The sequence below is a fragment of the Vicia villosa genome, linkage group LG4 (genome assembly GCF_029867415.1).
Source record: "Vicia villosa cultivar HV-30 ecotype Madison, WI linkage group LG4, Vvil1.0, whole genome shotgun sequence".
In the NCBI taxonomy this organism is placed as follows: Eukaryota; Viridiplantae; Streptophyta; class Magnoliopsida; order Fabales; family Fabaceae; genus Vicia; species Vicia villosa.
This window is the reverse complement of record NC_081183.1, coordinates 148,193,395-148,212,075: the sequence shown is the minus strand read 5'-3', so window position 1 is coordinate 148,212,075 and position 18,681 is coordinate 148,193,395.

Below are 18,681 nucleotides of genomic sequence, written 5' to 3'. Positions count from 1 at the left end.
AAGTCACCTTCTGCTTCTCAAGATCAGACAGATCAATCTTATAAATGTTGTTCTTTCTCTTGCATGTAAATAGGATTGAGCCATCCTTCTGACTTACAGCCTTGCAAGACTTTTGATTGAAGATTATATCATAACCATTGTCACTTAATTGACTTATGGACAATAAGTTATGCGTTAATCCTTCTACAAGAAGTACATTAGTTATGGAAGGAGAGTTACCAAGACTTATGGTTCCAGAGCCAATGATTTTGCCCTTCTGATCTCCTTCAAACTTGACTTCTCCACCTGGTTTAAGCACCAGGTCTTGGAATGTAGACCTTCTTCCCGTCATGTGTCGCGAGCACCCAGAGTCCAGGTACCATGACATTTTGCTTTTTGTCCTCTTTGCCGCCAAGGATATCTGCAACAGAAATTATCTTCTCCTTAGGTACCCACAATTTCTTGGGTCCTTTCTTGTTAGTTCTCCTCAAGTTCTGATTGAACTTGGGTTTAGCAAAATATTTAACAGGAGGAACAGCATGATATTCTTTAGGTTTGTCAGCATGATATTTCTTAGGATGTGTCACATGCTTCTTGGTGTGAACAGTGTTAAACTTCTGTGCATGTGAAGTGAGCCTAATATCATGTGCATGGCCATATTTGAACTGATCATACAATGGCTTGTATGTGATCTTCAGATCATCAATAGGTTCAAATTTATGTGAGGTATCACCCTCATAGCCAAAACCAAACCTTCTGTTTCCAGAAACACCATATATCATAGAAGCAAGATGACTTCTGCCAATACTTCTAGATAAGAACTTTCTGAAGCTTGAGTCATATTCTTTCAGAATATGATTCATGCTAGGAATGGATTTTTCTGTTTCAGAAGGAGATCCACTATTTTTGGATAGATTTAAAACTTTTTCCTTCAGTTCAGAATTTTCCAATTCCAGCTTCTTAGTTTCAAATTCAAACTGCTTTTTCAGCTTTTTGTATTTGATACTAAGATGAGCCTTGAGTTCCAGAAGTTCTGTTAAACTGGAAACTAACTCTTCTCTAGATAGTTCAGAAAATACCTCTTCAGAATCTGATTCTGATGTAGATTCTGATCCATCATCTTCTGTAGCCATCAGCGCGAAGTTGGCCTGCTCTCCTTCAGAGTCTGATTCTGATTCTGATTCAGAATCATCCCATGTTGCCATAAGACCTTTCTTCTTATGAAACTTCTTCTTGGGATTCTCCTTCTGAAGTTTTGGACACTCGTTCTTGTAATGTCCAGGCTCATTGCACTCATAGCAGACAGCCTTCTTCTTGTCAGATCTTCTGTCACCAGAAGATTCTCCACGTTCAAATCTCTTTGAACTTCTGAAGCCTCTGAACTTCCGTTGCTTGCTCTTCCAGAGTTGGTTTACCCTTCTGGAGATCATGGACAGTTCATCTTCTTCTTCAGATTCTGATTCTTCAGGATCTTCTTCTCTAGCCTGAAAAGCGTTAGTGCATTTTTTAACATTAGATTTTAATGCAATAGACTTACCTTTCTTCTGAGGCTCGTTTGCATCCAGCTCTACTTCATGGCTTCTCAAGGCACTGATAAGCTCTTCCAACGAAACTTCATTCAGATTCTTGGCAATCTTGAATGCAGTCACCATTGGACCCCATCTTCTGGGTAAGCTTCTGATGATCTTCTTTACATGATCAGCCTTGGTGTAGCCTTTATCCAGAACTCTCAATCCAGCAATTAGCGTTTGAAATCTTGAGAACATCTTCTCAATGTTTTCATCATCCTCCATCTTGATGGCTTCATATTTCTGGATTAGAGCAAGAGCTTTAGTCTCCTTGACTTGAGCATTTCCCTCATGGGTCATTTTCAATGACTCATATATATCATAGGCCGTTTCCCTGTTAGATATCTTCTCATACTCAGCATGAGAGATAGCATTCAGCAGAACAGTCCTGCATTTGTGATGATTTTTGAAATCTTTCTTTTGATCATCAGTCATTTCGCTTCTCGTGAGCCTTACACCAGTAGCTTTAACAAGATGTTTGTAACCATCCAACAGAAGATCCCATAGATCAGCATCCAGACCAAGAAAGTAACTTTCCAGTTTATCTTTCCAATATTCAAAGTTTTCACCATCGAATACTGGTGGTCTAGTGTAACCATTGTTACCATTGTATTGCTCAGCAGAGCCAGATGTAGATGCAGATGTATTTGTTTGAGTTTCACCAGCCATCTTTTACTGAAGCGTTTTTCTCTTCCTGAATCTTTTCTAAACACGGTTAAGTGCTTGCACCTTAGAACCGGCGCTCTGATGCCAATTGAAGGATAGAAAAACACTTAGAAATGGGGGTTTGAATAAGTGTAGTCTTAAAAACTCAAACGATAAAAACAATTTGCACAGTTATTTTTATCCTGGTTCGTTGTTAACTAAACTACTCCAGTCCACCCCCACGGAGTGATTTACCTCACCTGAGGATTTAATCCACTAATCGCAACAGATTACAATGGTTTTCCACTTAGCCCACGACTAAGTCTTCTAGAGTATCCTGATCACAACCTGATCACTCTAGGAACAAATGCTTAGACACAAGCTAAGACTTTCTTAGAGTATCCTGACCACCACGTGATCACTCTAATTACAACTGCTTAGACACAAGCTAAGACTTCCTAGAGTATCCTGATCAACACTTGATCACTCTAGTTACTTACAAATTAATGTAATCAAATAAGAGTATTACAATTGCTTCTGAAAAGCTATAATCACAACAGTGATATTTCTCTTAACGTTTAAGCTTAATCTCACTAATATATTACAACAGCAATGTAGTGAGCTTTGATGAAGATGAAGTTTCTGAGCTTTGATTTGAACAGCGTTTCAGCAAGTTTTTCAGAATAAGTTCATTCAGGATTGGTAACCTTGCTTCTCATCAGAACTTCATATTTATAGGCACTTGAGAAGATGACCGTTGGGATCATTTAATGCTTTGCGTATTCCGTACAGCATTGCATTTAATGTTTCACGCTTTTGTCAACTACCTCGAGCCTTGTTCACGTTGTGTCTACTGACGTTGCCTTTAATAGCTTCCAACGTTCCTTTTGTCAGTCAGCGTAGCCTGCCACCTATACTTTCTTCTGATCTGATGTTTGTGTATACAACGTTTGAATATCATCAGAGTCAAACAGCTTGGTGCATAGCATCTTCTTGTCTTCTGACCTTGAAGTGCTTCTGAGCGTGATACCATGAGAACTTCAGTGCTTCTGCTTCTGATCTCAAGTTCTTTTGATGCTTCCATAGACCCATGTTCTGATTCTGCCCATACCATCTTCTGATGTCTTGCCAGACCATGTTCTGATGTTGCATGCTGAACCTTCTGAGACAAAGCTTCTGACCGCTGATTTGTGCATACTCTTTATATATTTCCTGAAAGGGAAATTGCAATGTATTAGAGTACCACATTATCTCACACAAAATTCATATCCTTGTTATCATCAAAACTAAGAATATTGATCAGAACAAATCTTGTTCTAACACACTTCACAAAGCCCTTTTTTCTTAGAAATCCATCTATATTCTTATTCCAAGCTCTTGGAGCTTATTCGAGCCTATATAATTCCTTGTGTAGTTTGTACACATTGCTCTCTTGGACTTCCTTCTCAAAACTAATTGGTTGTGACATATAAACCTCTTCATCTAAAGGGTCGTTCATAAATGCATGTTTCACATCAGTTTGACACATTGACTAGTTATTAATATTTTTCTAAACAAAAAACTAACCTGATTGTTTCAATCCTGGAAACTGGTACAAAAACCTCATCTAAGTCAATTCTTTCTTTTTGAAGAAATCTTATGGCCATTGTAATACCCGGTATAATTATTTTCCAATGACTATTACCAATTTATTTAATAGTGCTTATTTGAGGATAATTATACTATGTCTTTTATTAACATGTTAAGAATAAAAGAGAAATGAGTGGAAAGGGTATTATGGACTTTTCATCCCTTAAGTGAAGGCTTAAGTCATGTTTGGTTGATGTTTCTTTTAAGTTTAAAACATAAAGTTATATTTTTGGAGTGGAGAGAAAGAGGAGAACGTGGAAGAGAGGGAGGAAGAAGAAAGCTCCACAAGCTTAACTCCAACCTTGCACGCACCAAAACCTTATTCCAAGCTTGATTTTCTTCATCATCTCACCTGTTGTTCAGCTTCTCCTCCATTGATTCAAGGTGAGTCTCAATAGATAGAGACTTGGGGTTTTGGGGAAAATGTATGAAATTGGGGTTTATGGGATTTGAGGAGAAATTCTGGTTGCATGCTGATAATCTATGTTCATTCATGTCAAACTCTGCTATATATATATATATATATATATATATATATATATGTATGTATGTATGTATGTACATGGTTTAGTATGTTGGATGGTACAAGACTTGGGAACATTGGGATGTTTGAATTTGGGAAAATTGGGACTGGTATGTGAAAATGCAGGTTTTTCTGCATTCTGCACAGGTGTAACCAGGTACATCATAGAGGGTACCCGGGTACAGGTCTAACAAAGGCGTAAATAGGCTAGTTTTAGGGGTGTAACCGGGTACAGCTCTAACAGAGGTGTAAATAGGCTAGTTTTAGGGGGTGTAACCGGGTACGGCATATGGGGTAATCGGGTATGTTGGATGGTACAAGACTTGTGCTTCCGTTGTTCCGGTTGAACATCAGAAGTTATTTGTCTGTGTGGCAGGATGATGCGATTGATGTATGCTTGAATCAAAGTAGACTTAGGCTACTAGGTGGTAAAGCACACATGACAGATATTACCATTGTGGTGGCTGAAGGGGTTACCTTTAGTAGGAAAACATCGACATCTTGGTAAGTCATACACACCTGAGCTACCATTGCGATGCGCTTAGAGGGTCTTTATGGCGTTTCCTCTAGCATGTAAACATCCGCGTGTTTGGTATGATGGGGATATGATGCCACGTAGGTAATATCATGTCACGAAAACTCACCTCTAGTGATGTCACGTAGATAATCATTAGGCTTTCACCCGGTGGACTTGTGTAGTCATTATGGCGTATTTGCACTAGCGGCTACACATCTGCGTATAGATGATCGACGGGGTTGTGACGTCACTTAGGCAAGGTTACAATAGGAAAACTCATCGCGGATGAAATTCCATGCAGGAATGACCGTTTCATCTAGCATGTGCAAGTCTTTTGGCGCATAGGCGCAAGAGGTAACTCATCGAGGGTGTGGTATTACGTAGCCTAAGTAGAAAGGTAGAATTTACTTCTGGATTCCTCGTACATGGGTACGGGTCTGCATACTTGTTTGTGTGAATTGAGGACAGTTTCAGATAGCAGAAAGGAAGGTAACCCCGAAAGACCTGACCTCGAGGGTCGCGCTCGACAGAAGGCGGGCAGGTAAACCCGGAAGACCTATTCTAAAGGAAACTGGTACTCATGGTTATTTGTTGATCTCATTGGTTAGTCAAGGGACTTCCAATGTGGATTGTATCCTTGTTGTGTGAATTGTCCACGGTGGATCCGTTTGTTCGCATGCACCCTGTAGAACCGAGTGAACCCGTAAGATAGGGGGACTCACTGAGATTTAGTAATCTGACCCCAATCCTCTTAATATTTTTCATAAACAGGTTAGAAGTAGAAGAATTGCTAGATGGTTTGTATTGAAGACGGTGGACAAGCATATGGCAGGATGACCTCATTAGATCTTATCTTTCCGTTGTGTATCATTTTTGACAAGCTAATTGTATACATGATTTGTTGAAGAATGCTATTGTATATGATTTTTAGTTTTTGTCATTTTTCCGCTTATGTATGTTTCTTGTACCATTTTAGCATCGCTATATATTATTCTAGACGTATATGTACGGGGTGTTTGAGCCATAAGTCTTGATTTGTGCTTGGTCACTTCTCATTTGGGATTCAACTTCACCTTATGCACCCACTTCACATCAATGACTTTCTTTCCTTGTGGAAATTTAACTAGTGACCAAGTTTTGTTAACTTTTATGGATTTCAGTTCCTCCAGCATAGTATTCATCCACTTTGAATCCTGCAGTGTTTCAGTTACATTGAGAGGCTCATTGTCTGCATAGAAAGCATAATGCGCCAACTCACTGTCATCATTTATCACATCATCTGATGTAATCATACAGTCTTGCAACTTCGCTGGCAAGTTTCTTGTCCATTGATGTATGCTTGTTCCTGCTTGAATCCTGCTACCTCTTGATTGAATCTCCTTGTCAACTTCACTACTTGGTTCATCACACATGATTCTCACCGAATACTTCTTGACATTATCATTCTCGTCCCACTCTTTCAGTTTACCCATAATATTACATTGTTTACATAAAATGTTAAAATAAAAATTAAATTAAAAATCAAAATCCCTAAAGATCTACGTTTTAGATCTTCGAATTATTGAATCTTAGGGAAGATCAAATGTTCGGTGCAAGATTATTTTATATGGATCTTGCATGCATTTGTTTCTGATGAAAAAATGGAAAGATAATTAAAATAAATATTCAAATATATGATTTTCATCTCAAATAAATATTTAAGAAAACAAACCTTGAACCCAGATGATTTTTTGCTATTGCAATCCATCATAGAGAACTTTTCTAAGCGTCTTTAGATTTCAAGCGCTTCATGTTTCATTTAGGTTAGAAATGTTAATATTCAACATGCTTTTATAATGGATGTCTCTTAGGTTTCACGCGAATCACTAATGGGAGTGTCTTGAGTGTTGATACTCATGAATTGGGAGACACGAATTTGTTTAAGGACAGTGATCAATATTCGCAATTATCACACCAAAATTATTCTCTAGGTTTCTGACAAAAACCGAGGTAAAAGGTGCATAAGCTTTTTTTTAACATTACATTATTTACACGGAATATTAAATTACATTATTACAACAAATACAATGTTATCATAGTAGATGTTGTTATTGGAGAACAACATATCTTTGTTCTAATCCAGATCCTGTTGCATACCTTTTCTGCACATTCTTTTCAAGTCCAATAGTTTGAGTGCATCCAACTTTTAATAAGTTATTTAAAGTTTGATATCCCTTCTTTATTTAACTTGAAGCAAGAACGATTTTTTGCACTTGCAATCCATCATTGAGAACTTTTCCAAGATTTTTTAAGTTCCAAAATTTCATTATCTTGAGCAAATATTATAAAGGCAAATGCTTTTACAAGAAAGATATATAGTGGTGGATGTAGATAGTTTGTTATGGATTTATGTCTTGGCAGTATCTTGAGCGTTGTTCGTTTAAGAATGTAGGGTAGAGATTCGTTGTTGTAGCTGTGTAACATATTCCCATGTTTTTTAAAAAAAAGGGTAACTTATTTTTTATTTTAAATAGAAAAATAAAATAACATAAGTAAGCCCCTCTATTTTAGATGAAAACCGAGGTGAATGATATTTATTTTTTTAAACATTACATTGTTTACATAGAATATTAAAAAAATCCAGATTCATCATCATCATCGCTGCAATTCCAAATTTTGTTGCATATATTCAAAGGTTGAACAACCTTCTTTGTTTAACCTAGAAGCAGGAATTGTTTTCTACACTTGTAATATATCATAAGGAACTTTTCCAATACTCTTTAACATATCTTTAATAGAGAGTTGTTTCAAAAATACAACATCAACACCATTATGTGAGATAGATTGCAAGGGCAGAAAAAATGTTTTATTCAAGGGTAGAAGAATATTAAATATTTTTATGTCTTCCAATCCATCCCAAAAGAATGATGCATACACTTTTCACCATGTTCATGATGGTCCTATTTTTCATCTATGTAATTCCATTTTGTTGAAGAGTGTATGGTGGAACCACCTCATGCATTATCCTTTCTCTTTCACATAGTGCATCAAAATTATTTGACACATATTCTCCACCACCATCATTCCTTAAAGTTTTGATCTAGTGACCATTTTTCCTCTCAATCATGGATTTGAATTTAGTGAACACCTTAATCACATCATTTTTCTTCTTGATCAAGTATGTCCATAATTTTCTACTGTAGTCATCTATGAATGTAATAAAATACCTATTACCTCAAATTGAATCCACTTGAATGGGCCTACACACATCTAAGTATATGACTTCAATAGTGGCTTTAGAGTTGCTTCCTGCATCTTTGTTGAAGCTATTCTTATGTTGTTTGGCCTAATCACATTCGTCACACACTTTATTAGGAATATGGATTTTTGGTAGACATGCGACCATGTTTCTCTTCTTTGGGTGCCCAATATCTCAGAAATTTAAGTAACCAAGCCTGTAATGCCATGGTCATTCATCTCTGCTAGCTGCAGTTGCTAGGCACTTGTGTTTCATCTCATCAAGTTCATTTTTAAAGGTTATATTCTGAGACATAGGTGCCTTCAATATTAATCTACCACTTGAGTCATGTACTCTCATTATCTTGTCTCCTATCATCACTTTATAGTTCTTCTCAATTAATTGGCCAATGCTGATAAAATTTCTTTTTATGCTTGGAATGTATAACACATTTGAAACCACTGATTGCTTGCCATACCTTCTCATGATCAGGACATCACCAATGCCTTCAGCTATTAAGGTGTTGCCATTTGCAAACTTCATTTTGTTCTTCATGTAAGGACTGATACTCTTTCCTACCAGTCACATGTGATGAACATCTTGATTCCAAGTACCATTGATCTCTATGCTTTTCTTCCTCCTTTGTTGTCATAATCAAAAACACATCTTTATCTTCTTGTTTTGCAAGACACTCATTTACACAGTGATCATACTTTTGCCAATTGTAACACTAAACATCAGTTTTGTCAATCTTCTTTCCACCCCATCTTCCTTTGTTTGTATCACCACCTCTGTGACTACTTTAGTTTGTAGATTGCTTGTGATTTTATGAGCTTCCTTCTTGTTGGTAACTTCTGCCATTTAAATTATTGTAGCCTCATCTACCTTTGTTTCCATTCCATTTTCTTTTGCCCTTCCTATATTTTGCTGATTGTGCATGCAATGCCACATCACTTTCTACCTTGCTTGCAAATTTTTCAATCATTATTTTCTCATAAGATTCAAGTGTCCTCCGTAGTTGTTCCTTTGTTAGGCTCGATAGGTCCTTCGATTTTTCTATGGATACTACAACATGACTGAATTTCGAAAGTAAAGATCTCAAGATCTTTGCAACTATCGACCTTAATGACATCACTTCTCCACACATTTTGATCTAATTCACCAGTCTAGTCACCCTAGTGAAGAAGTTCGCTACAGTTTCATTTTCTTCCATATGAGGAAATTCATACATAATTTTGTGAGTTTGTAACCTCACTTTTTTCACCTTTTCAGCACCACCTAACAACTTTTCGAAGATGTCACATGCCTCATTCGATGAATATACATCTCCAAAATTTTCAAAGTTGTCTGAGTCAATACATTGGTAGATTGTAAAGAGGGATTTAAAATTCTTCTTTTTCTTCAATTCTTTAGGAGCAGTCTTTTGTTCATCAATGGAACTATCACTGATTGGTGTCACTCTATTCTTCACAAAATTTCACACATCTCGATAGCAGAAAACAGTCTTCAACTGCTTACACCAATTGTCATAGTTCTTGTCATTCGAAATGGGAAGATTTGCTGGAAAATACACATTTGGATGTGAAGGCATTGATTGAGATTTCTCAAGAATCGCATCTAGTGCTCTAGTGACTAGTTGTTGGAACAAAACCTTGCTTGAACAAGATCAATCTTCACTCGATAGACGCACCAAACTTCAACAACACTCTTCATGCAAGTGATGCATACACACATACACACACAGTTTCAATATTCAAGTTTGTTCCTAACTCTTTTAGAATTGAAAGAAGAATAAATATTGAAATAGAATGAGAGTGTATAGGAAGAAGAAGAAGAGAGTATTCTATTGACCACTTTCTTGCAAAGTTAGAAAATCACTTATATTGAGTTTATATATAAGCCAAGCAATCTCATCTAACCTAACTAACATTTCCAAACAGAACTGCGTTGTATAACAAAATTTCTTCAATTAACTAACTTATTGCTTGTTTCCTAAGTAACAAACAAGACACTATGAATTACACTTTCAACAGAAATTGTAATAAAAATATAATAAAAAAAGTACCACATATATTGTTTGCTTTTATATCTTTAATCAAATGAATCAAACAAAATGTCAAGAATGAAATCCGATAAAGTCTCTTTTATCCTTAAAGGCTCCAAATATGTTTTAGAACTTTATTGATCAAGTGGAGATTAAAATGAAAAGGAATTCAAATTTGAATAACTCTTAAGTGATATAATCAAAGGCACAAGAGATTTAAAAATATGTTCTTGCTCATTTGTTTACATGATTTTTAATAGTAATAACAATAATTAAAACAACAATATATCAAATAACAATAGCTATAAAATGTATCTAATAAGATTCTGATACCACTTGAAGGATTTACATTATATAGAATTGATAAACGAAAAATATAAACTACATAATATCATAATAAAAGATAATTATAAATTGACGTACCTTTTCAATTTGGGAGATTGTCCTTCAAAGTTAGTGAGTATGAGAGAATTACTACCCTCATTATCGTTTAGGATTCTCAGATTATATTAATCGTTTAATGGAACAACGTTTAAATAGATAAACGAGGGGTCATTGGACGTAATTGAATGGTCCAATCCATGTTCATTCAAACACACAACTCAATCAAATAATTCATCAATATTTAATGTTTAATAGAGATTGACCATAATATAATTAATTAATACTTAATTATATCAAATCATATATGATCAATTAAATAATTAATCTAACAGTGACCGAGTATTTTACAAAATTCAGTAGGTCAATTTTTATTTACTTTTTACCTTTTTTGGTTTATTTGTTCATCAGAGTGTGACCGTTGAAAAATAACAACACCAAATATTTAAGGAGAGTGGGAAAAGATTCGGTATGCCGAACTTTTTTAAAAAATTGATAAAACTTTTGATACACGCTGAATTTTTCAATAATATCGTTAAAAATACATATTGTATTTTTTAAATGAATTGCCGAATTTTTGCGCTGAATATTTTTTTACAACAAATGATCAATAAAAAAATGAGAGGAATGTTTTTGGTATTATAAAACTATATGGAGTGCCAGGCATAATTTAGGGGTGTCTGCCTGGTAAAATTCCCGTCCAACTTAAACACAAGTCTATACTTGGGGCCATGTATTATAGCCTACTATGAAGCAGAGCCCAATGGTCAATTTTATGAAGCTTTACAATGAAAATACAAGCCAATATATGTTAGAGACCAGTACTATTGAATATTGATACTTTCTTTGATGTTATTTTAACAATCACTTTACTCTTGGCTCTAATTTATATGGATCCCATAAATTCATGTGAACTTATATTCAAAATGGAATTATTCAATAAGCGAAAAATCAAAATAATTTGTAAAGTTCTAGACTTCTTGTCAACAAATTTAATACTTAATCTAACTTTCTTAATTGTAATCTGTTTTAAAAATTTCTAATTTCTTAGGGACGTAATTATCAAGTTATTTGGATTGACGGTGAACAGAATTTATTATAGCAGAATTGAATTTGGTAGAATTGATTTAAATAGAATTGAGTTTAGCATAATTGATTTATGTTTGGATACATTTATGTAAAAGTGAGTTGAACAATAAATTTCAGTATAAAAATCATCCAGAATCAATTTTGGAGGTAGAAACTACAAATTCTAGTTTCAAGTAGAATCAATTCTGGAGGCAGAATCAATTCTACTTTTGATAAAACAAACATCTCAAAATCACCTATAATCAATTATACACCTCTAAAATTGATTCTGGATCTTTCAAAAGTCAATGCAAACATGCTATTAGTATCACATAGTCCAAAAGTTTGGCATGAGGGTGTATGTCATTACTTGGCTATTATTTTGATTTACTTTGTTATTTTGATTTTGCAAACTTTTCTGCTTTGAGATTATTGAAGGTTGGTTTATTTGATTACTATTGTATTATTCTTGTGTTCTTGAGAATATCATAGCTAAAGTTGGGCCGAAATGGTACGGCTTAGTTTACTAATTGGTTTGATGATTATGATTATATTATATGGCACCTTCAATTTTTTATTATTTCCAAACTGTCCATGAATAAATTGTTAAAATAATAATGTAACTGTGATTAAGTGGGGAAATAGAAAACCCACTCACCTTTCATATTAAGATTTTAGGTAGATAAATGGTGTCTTTCATAAAGATGCATAATCCCCTCAACTTTGTATCAATGCTCCTAGTAACTCCCCCCAATAAATGGTATCATGAGCCTTTGGTTCGAGAAACGGACCGACTCACTTGTATCGAAAAGCCCAAGAAGAAGTAACGGCGGTACAAGTGTGAGAGGGAGCATTGTGGACTCACACTTGAGGGGAAGTGTTAAAATAATAATGCAAGTGTGAGTAAGTGGGGAAATATAAAACTCACCTACCTATCACCTTAAAGTTTTAGGTGTATAAGTTGTGTGTCTCTCACAAATGTGCATAATCCTCAACTTTGTATCAATGCTCCTAGTAACTCCCCAACATAAATTTAGAGGGGTGGTCAAAAATGAAATTTCCGGTAGTTTTGCAAAAAAAGTTCGATAATATACCAAACTTTCGATAGTTCATTTATAAATTTCCGGTATAATTTTTTTTTATTTTACCGGAAATTTCAAAAGATACTGAAATTTAGTCGGCGGTCAAGTTTTGGACCATTTTTTTTTACTCATGCAAGTAAGATTGTTTAGACTACATAATATGCATTTTAAATTTAAGAATTTGAGGTTTTATTTATGATCAATCTTATTATGAAATTTAAAGGTTTATCCCATCCATAAATTTGATGCGAAAGGATAAAAAAATAATGACATATAAAATAAATAATATTTAACAAAAAAAAATTCAATAAAACAACAATTCTATTTAACAGAAGAGAAAAAAGATAAGAAACATAGTAATTTATTTACCATCAACTAATTTACTCTAGAGAAGAGAGTATCTCTCCAATTCACTACATTTCTAAAAGCTGTTATAAAAAATTACTAACGAGTTACAAGAAAATAGTCGTCAAAGTTCGCAAGAACAAATCCTATTTTCTACCTAAGGCTTCTCAATCTCTCATACTCTATATATGAATCACATAGGCGCAGAATGTTTAGAAGTGTTTTTCAATGTCCTTTAGATATTTCCAAAAATTTCCCAAATTTCAAAAACACACTCTTAGAAGTTTACCTTTAACTCTTTAAGATTACTATTAGGATTCTTGAACATTTCTCTCTGTCTTCAACTCTCAAAGTTCTAAAGGTTGTGAAGACAAGAACTTTTGAAACCCAACAAATACTTAACGAACTAAAAATACAACTCATTAACAAACCTATCCACAAACAAGAAAAACCAAATTCGATACATGAAAATTTTGTCTCTGTTATGTATGATCAAGGTACTAGAAGACTACTTCAAATAATTGCGTCTTAGTTAGAAAATTTTCTGTATTATCATGTTGTTATATGTTGATGATATGTTTATTGTAGGGGAAAATATTTCTAACATTGGCAGGTTAAAGAAACAGTAAGACGAGTCATTTGCCATGAAAGACATCAGAGCAGCTAAACAGATTCTAGGCACTATAATCATGTGTGACAAAAAGAAGAAGAAACTTTGGATGTCACAAGAACATTATATTGAAAGAGTGCTACAAAGATTCAAAATAGAAAGTTCTAAGGCGATAAGCACTTCTCTTGCTACTTATTTCAATGTGAGTTCTAATCAAATTCCTTCAAGTGAAGATGCAACATTTGATATGAAATGTGTTTCTTATGTGTTTGTTGTGGATAGTTTGATATATGCAATGGAGTGTACAAGAACACATATAGTGCATGTTATTGATCAGTAGATTTTTGTCAAATCTAGATAGAGAGTATTGTAATGCTGAAAAATGGATTTTAAGGTATCTTCGTGGTACTACTTGTGCGAGGCTTTTCTTTGGAGGAGATAAGCCTAGTATATTGGGATACTCTGAATTTGATATGGTTGGAGTCATTGGATTCCAGAAAGTCCACTTTTGGCAACATGATTAAATTTGCAGGGGGAGTTGTGGCTTGGTAGTCTAGAATGCAAAATGTATAGCATTGTCTACTACATAGGCTAAGTTTATTGCTATTATCAAAGCATGCAAAGAGTTACAATGGTTGAAGAAATTTCTGTAGGAGCTTGGTTTTGTTCAAGACAAATATGTGTTATTTGTTGATAGTCAAAGCGGTATTCATCTTGGTAAGAATCTAATTTTTCATAATAGGTACAAACCCATTGGTGTGAGATATCATTGGACACATGATGTTTTGAATGCTAAGTTGTTAGAGTTGGCTAAATTTCATACAGATGACAATGGTTCTGATATGATGACTAAAGCGTTACCAATAGGGTAGTTTGAAGCTTGTTATGATATCGTCGATTTAGAGAATTCCTCCACAGAGTTTTGTGGGGGAGATTTATTGAGTTTGGACTCTCTTCCTATATGGAGAAAGACCTAAATATGATTAGCCAAATTTATCTCTCTTACTTAAGTGGAGAGGTTCAATTTAGGATTGAGACAATGAGAGAAAAAGAGACACAAAGTTAGCTACAAAAGAGGAGAGAACCATATTTTTGTTTCTTTGCTACCTGTCCCACTAAATTGGCGATTCCAAATTTGTTAACCATTGGATTAAGCTAAAATTTTAAGGGCAGGTTTGCAACACCTGTGTTTACCTTTTAACTGTTCGGATCTTCAAAACAAAGTTTGAGCCGAGACATATATGCTTTGCACTGAAATTGCATATTTGAGTAATTTTCCAGGTTCTTAATTCTCATATGTAAGCTAGTTTGCTTTGTGATTTTGCAGTTGTTAGCATCAGTTTATGAATCACTATAAGACTCTTTTGTACCCTTATTTGATTATAGTGGAGTTAATTCTTTGATCTTGACGACTCGTGGTTTTTACGCTCGTATTGAAGGGATTTCCATGTTAAAATATTGATGTTCTCTTGTGCCTTTGTTTGTTCCATTTGTTGTCATATATTAGTTGTTGACCGTCAAGGTTCTTACCAGTTTGGGAAAAAATATTTCAGCTGCGTATTGGTCTATTATTGTTTGTAAATTTCCCATCACACAAGTCAAATTTGGATCAGTGTATCACAACTCGTTAATAATTGCAAACGAATTAGTCCAAATCGTTTAACATGTGAATTTATGCATATTGTATTAAATAGAATGTATTAGTTTTAATACCTAGAAGTGATAATAGGTTAGACTAACTAACAATGACATACAATCTAACCTACAAAGGCCTAAGTCACATTAGACTTTATTTAAATCGAAAAGGCTTAGCCTTTTTTTAACAGTCTGTTTAGTTAATAATGTTAAGCCAAAGATCATATAAAAATATTTTAAATCTATCACGCCGACATATTTATTTTAAATAAATATGAATAAATTTATTATAATATTATATTTTAAAATTTGAATTAAAATACAAAAATAAAGCTTAGTTATTATGAAGAACTTATGATAATAAACTGAAAAAATTCAATAAGTTTTTTGTATAAGTTTTTAAGAATAAATAGTCTTACAAATAGGGATGGCAAACAGACCCAAACCCACGGGGTCCACCCGCACCCGAACCCGAGTCAACGAGTGAAAACCCGAATTGACTGGGTTTGGGTTTGGGTTCGGGTGCCACCCGATATTTCGGGTGCGGGTTTGGGTAGTGTGAAACCCGCGCCCGAAACCCGAAATCACACCCGAATATATATATATATATATATATATATATATATATATATATATATATATATATATATATTATATATATATAATATTTTTTTTTTTGGAAATTTGAAAGACAATTGTAGGAAAAATATATTTTATGTATTTTGTTGCGGGTTTGGGTTTGGGTGAAAAAATCCGAACCCAACGGGTGTGGGCGTGGGTGTTATTTTGTCACCCGAATAGCTTTTGAGTTTGGGTTCGGGTTCGGGTGGTAATTTCGGGTGCGGGTTTGGGTAGTATAAAACCCGCACCCGCAGGCACCCGTTGCCATCCGTACTTACAAAATTTATGCTACTAGGTAAACTCGATTAAGTCAATGCAAACAAATATTTAGTCCGGTTGTTCTTTTAATTTGTTAGTCTACTTAAAAATTTGTTTGGTTTTTTTATTTATATATATATATATAATCAAATGAAATAGATTTTACGTATGTTAATAAATCAATTAGAGTTTCCAAAAAAGAAAAGTAAGACTTATAAATATATATTTAACATGCTACATGTTTGACTTAGACTCTAAATTTTTTAATAGAAAAACATAAGCTTGACAAAATATATCTAAACTAGCCTATTTCAACCCGTAGATATACCTCACCTCTAATGAGTACTAGGACAAACTAATGTGGGTATGTAGTAGTCCTACAACTATTTGGGCTTGACTCTAATCCTCTTGGCCCATGACACCCATTGTCCCTCCTCGTACTCATAATTAGAGTCAACTTGTGTCATATCTTGATCCATAAAACATAATCTAATTCATTTTCTTCCATCTGAAGAAATTCATACATAATTTTGTGAGTTTGTAACCTCACAATTTTCACCCTTTCAGCACCACCTAACAACTTTTCCAAGATGTCACATGCCTTATTCGATGAATATACATCTCCAAAATTTTCAAAGTTGTCTGAGTGAACACATTGGTGGATTATAAAGAGAGATTTAAAATTTTTCTTCTTCTTCAATTCTTTAGGAGCAGTTTTTTGTTCATCAATGGAACTATCAGTGATTGGTGTCACTCTATTCTTCATAAGATTTCACACAATATCGATAGCAGAAAACAATCTTCAACTGCTTACACCAATTGTCATAGTTCTTGCCATTCGAAATGGGAAGATTTGCTGGAAAATACACATTTGGATGAGAAGGCATTGATTGAGATTTCCCAAGAATTGCATCTAGTGCTCTAGTGACTAGTTGTTGGAACAAAACCTTGCTTGAACAAGATCAATCTTCACTCGATTGATGCACCAAACTTCAACAACACTCTTCATGAAAGTGATGCATACACGCACATACACACAAGATTTTAATATTCAAATACACACAAGATTTCAATATTCAAGTTTGTTCCTAACTCTTTTAGAATTGAAAGAAGAATAAAGATTGAAATAGAATGAGAGTATATAGGAAGAAGAATAGAGTATTATATTGACCACTTTGTTGCAAAGTTAGAAAATCACTTATATTGAGATTATGTATAAGCCAAGTAATCTCATCTAGCCTAACTAACTTTTCCAAACAGAATTGCGTTGTATAACAAAAAAATTTCAATTAACTAAATTCTTGCTTGTTTCCTAAGTAACAAACAAGACACTATGAATTACACTTTCAATAGAAATTGTAATAAAAATATAATAAGAAAAGTCCTACATATATTGTTAGCTTTTATATCTTTAATCAAATGAATCAAACAACATGTCAATAATGAAATTCGATAAAGTCTCTTTTATCCTTAAAGGCTCCAAATATGTTTTAGAATTTTATTGATCAAGTGGAGATTAAAATGAAAAGGAATTCAAATTTTAATAACTCTTAAGTGATATAATCTAAGGCACAAGAGATTTAGCAATATGTTCTTCATCATTTGTTTACATGATTTTTAATAGCAATAACAATAATTAAAACAACAATATATAAAAAAAATAGCTATAAAATATATCTAATAAGGTTTTGATACCACTTGAAGGGTTTATATTATATTATATTGAATTGATAAACAAAAAATATAAACTACATAATATCTTAATAAAAGATAATTATGAATTGACATACTTTTTCAATTTGGGAGATTGTCATTCGAAGTTAGTGAGTATGAGAGGATTACAAACCTTCATTGTAGTTGAAGATTCCCAGATTATATTAATCGTTTAATGGAACAAAATTTAAATAGTTAAATGAGGGCAGAACCTGTCATTGGAGGTAATTGAATGATCCAATCCACGTTCATTCAAACACACAACTCAATCAAATAATTCATCAATATTTAATGTTTAATAAAAACTGACCATAATATAATTAATTAATATTTAATTATATCAAATCATACATGATCAATTAAATAATTAATCTAACAGATACTTTACAAAATTTGGTAAGTCAATTTTTATTTATTTATTTGATTTATTTGTTCATCAGAGTGTGACGGTTCAAAAATAACAACATCGAAATTTTAAGGAATGTGGGAGAATATTTGGTATATCGAACTTTTTGAAAAATTTGATAAAGCTTTTGATACACGTTGAATTTTTCAAAAATATTGTTAAAAATGCAAATCGTATATTTTAAATGAATTACTGATTTTTTGCGCCTGAATTTTTCTACAACATGCGAATATGTGATCAATAGAAAAAATGAGAGGAATGTTTTTGGTATTATAAAACTATATGGGGTTCCAGGTATAATTTAGGGGTGCTGCCTGGTAAAGTTCTCATCCAACTCGAACACGGGTCCATACTTGGGGCCATGTATTATAGCCTACTATGAAACAGAGCCCAAATAGTCAATTTTATGAAGCTTTACAATGAAAATACTAGGATTTAAC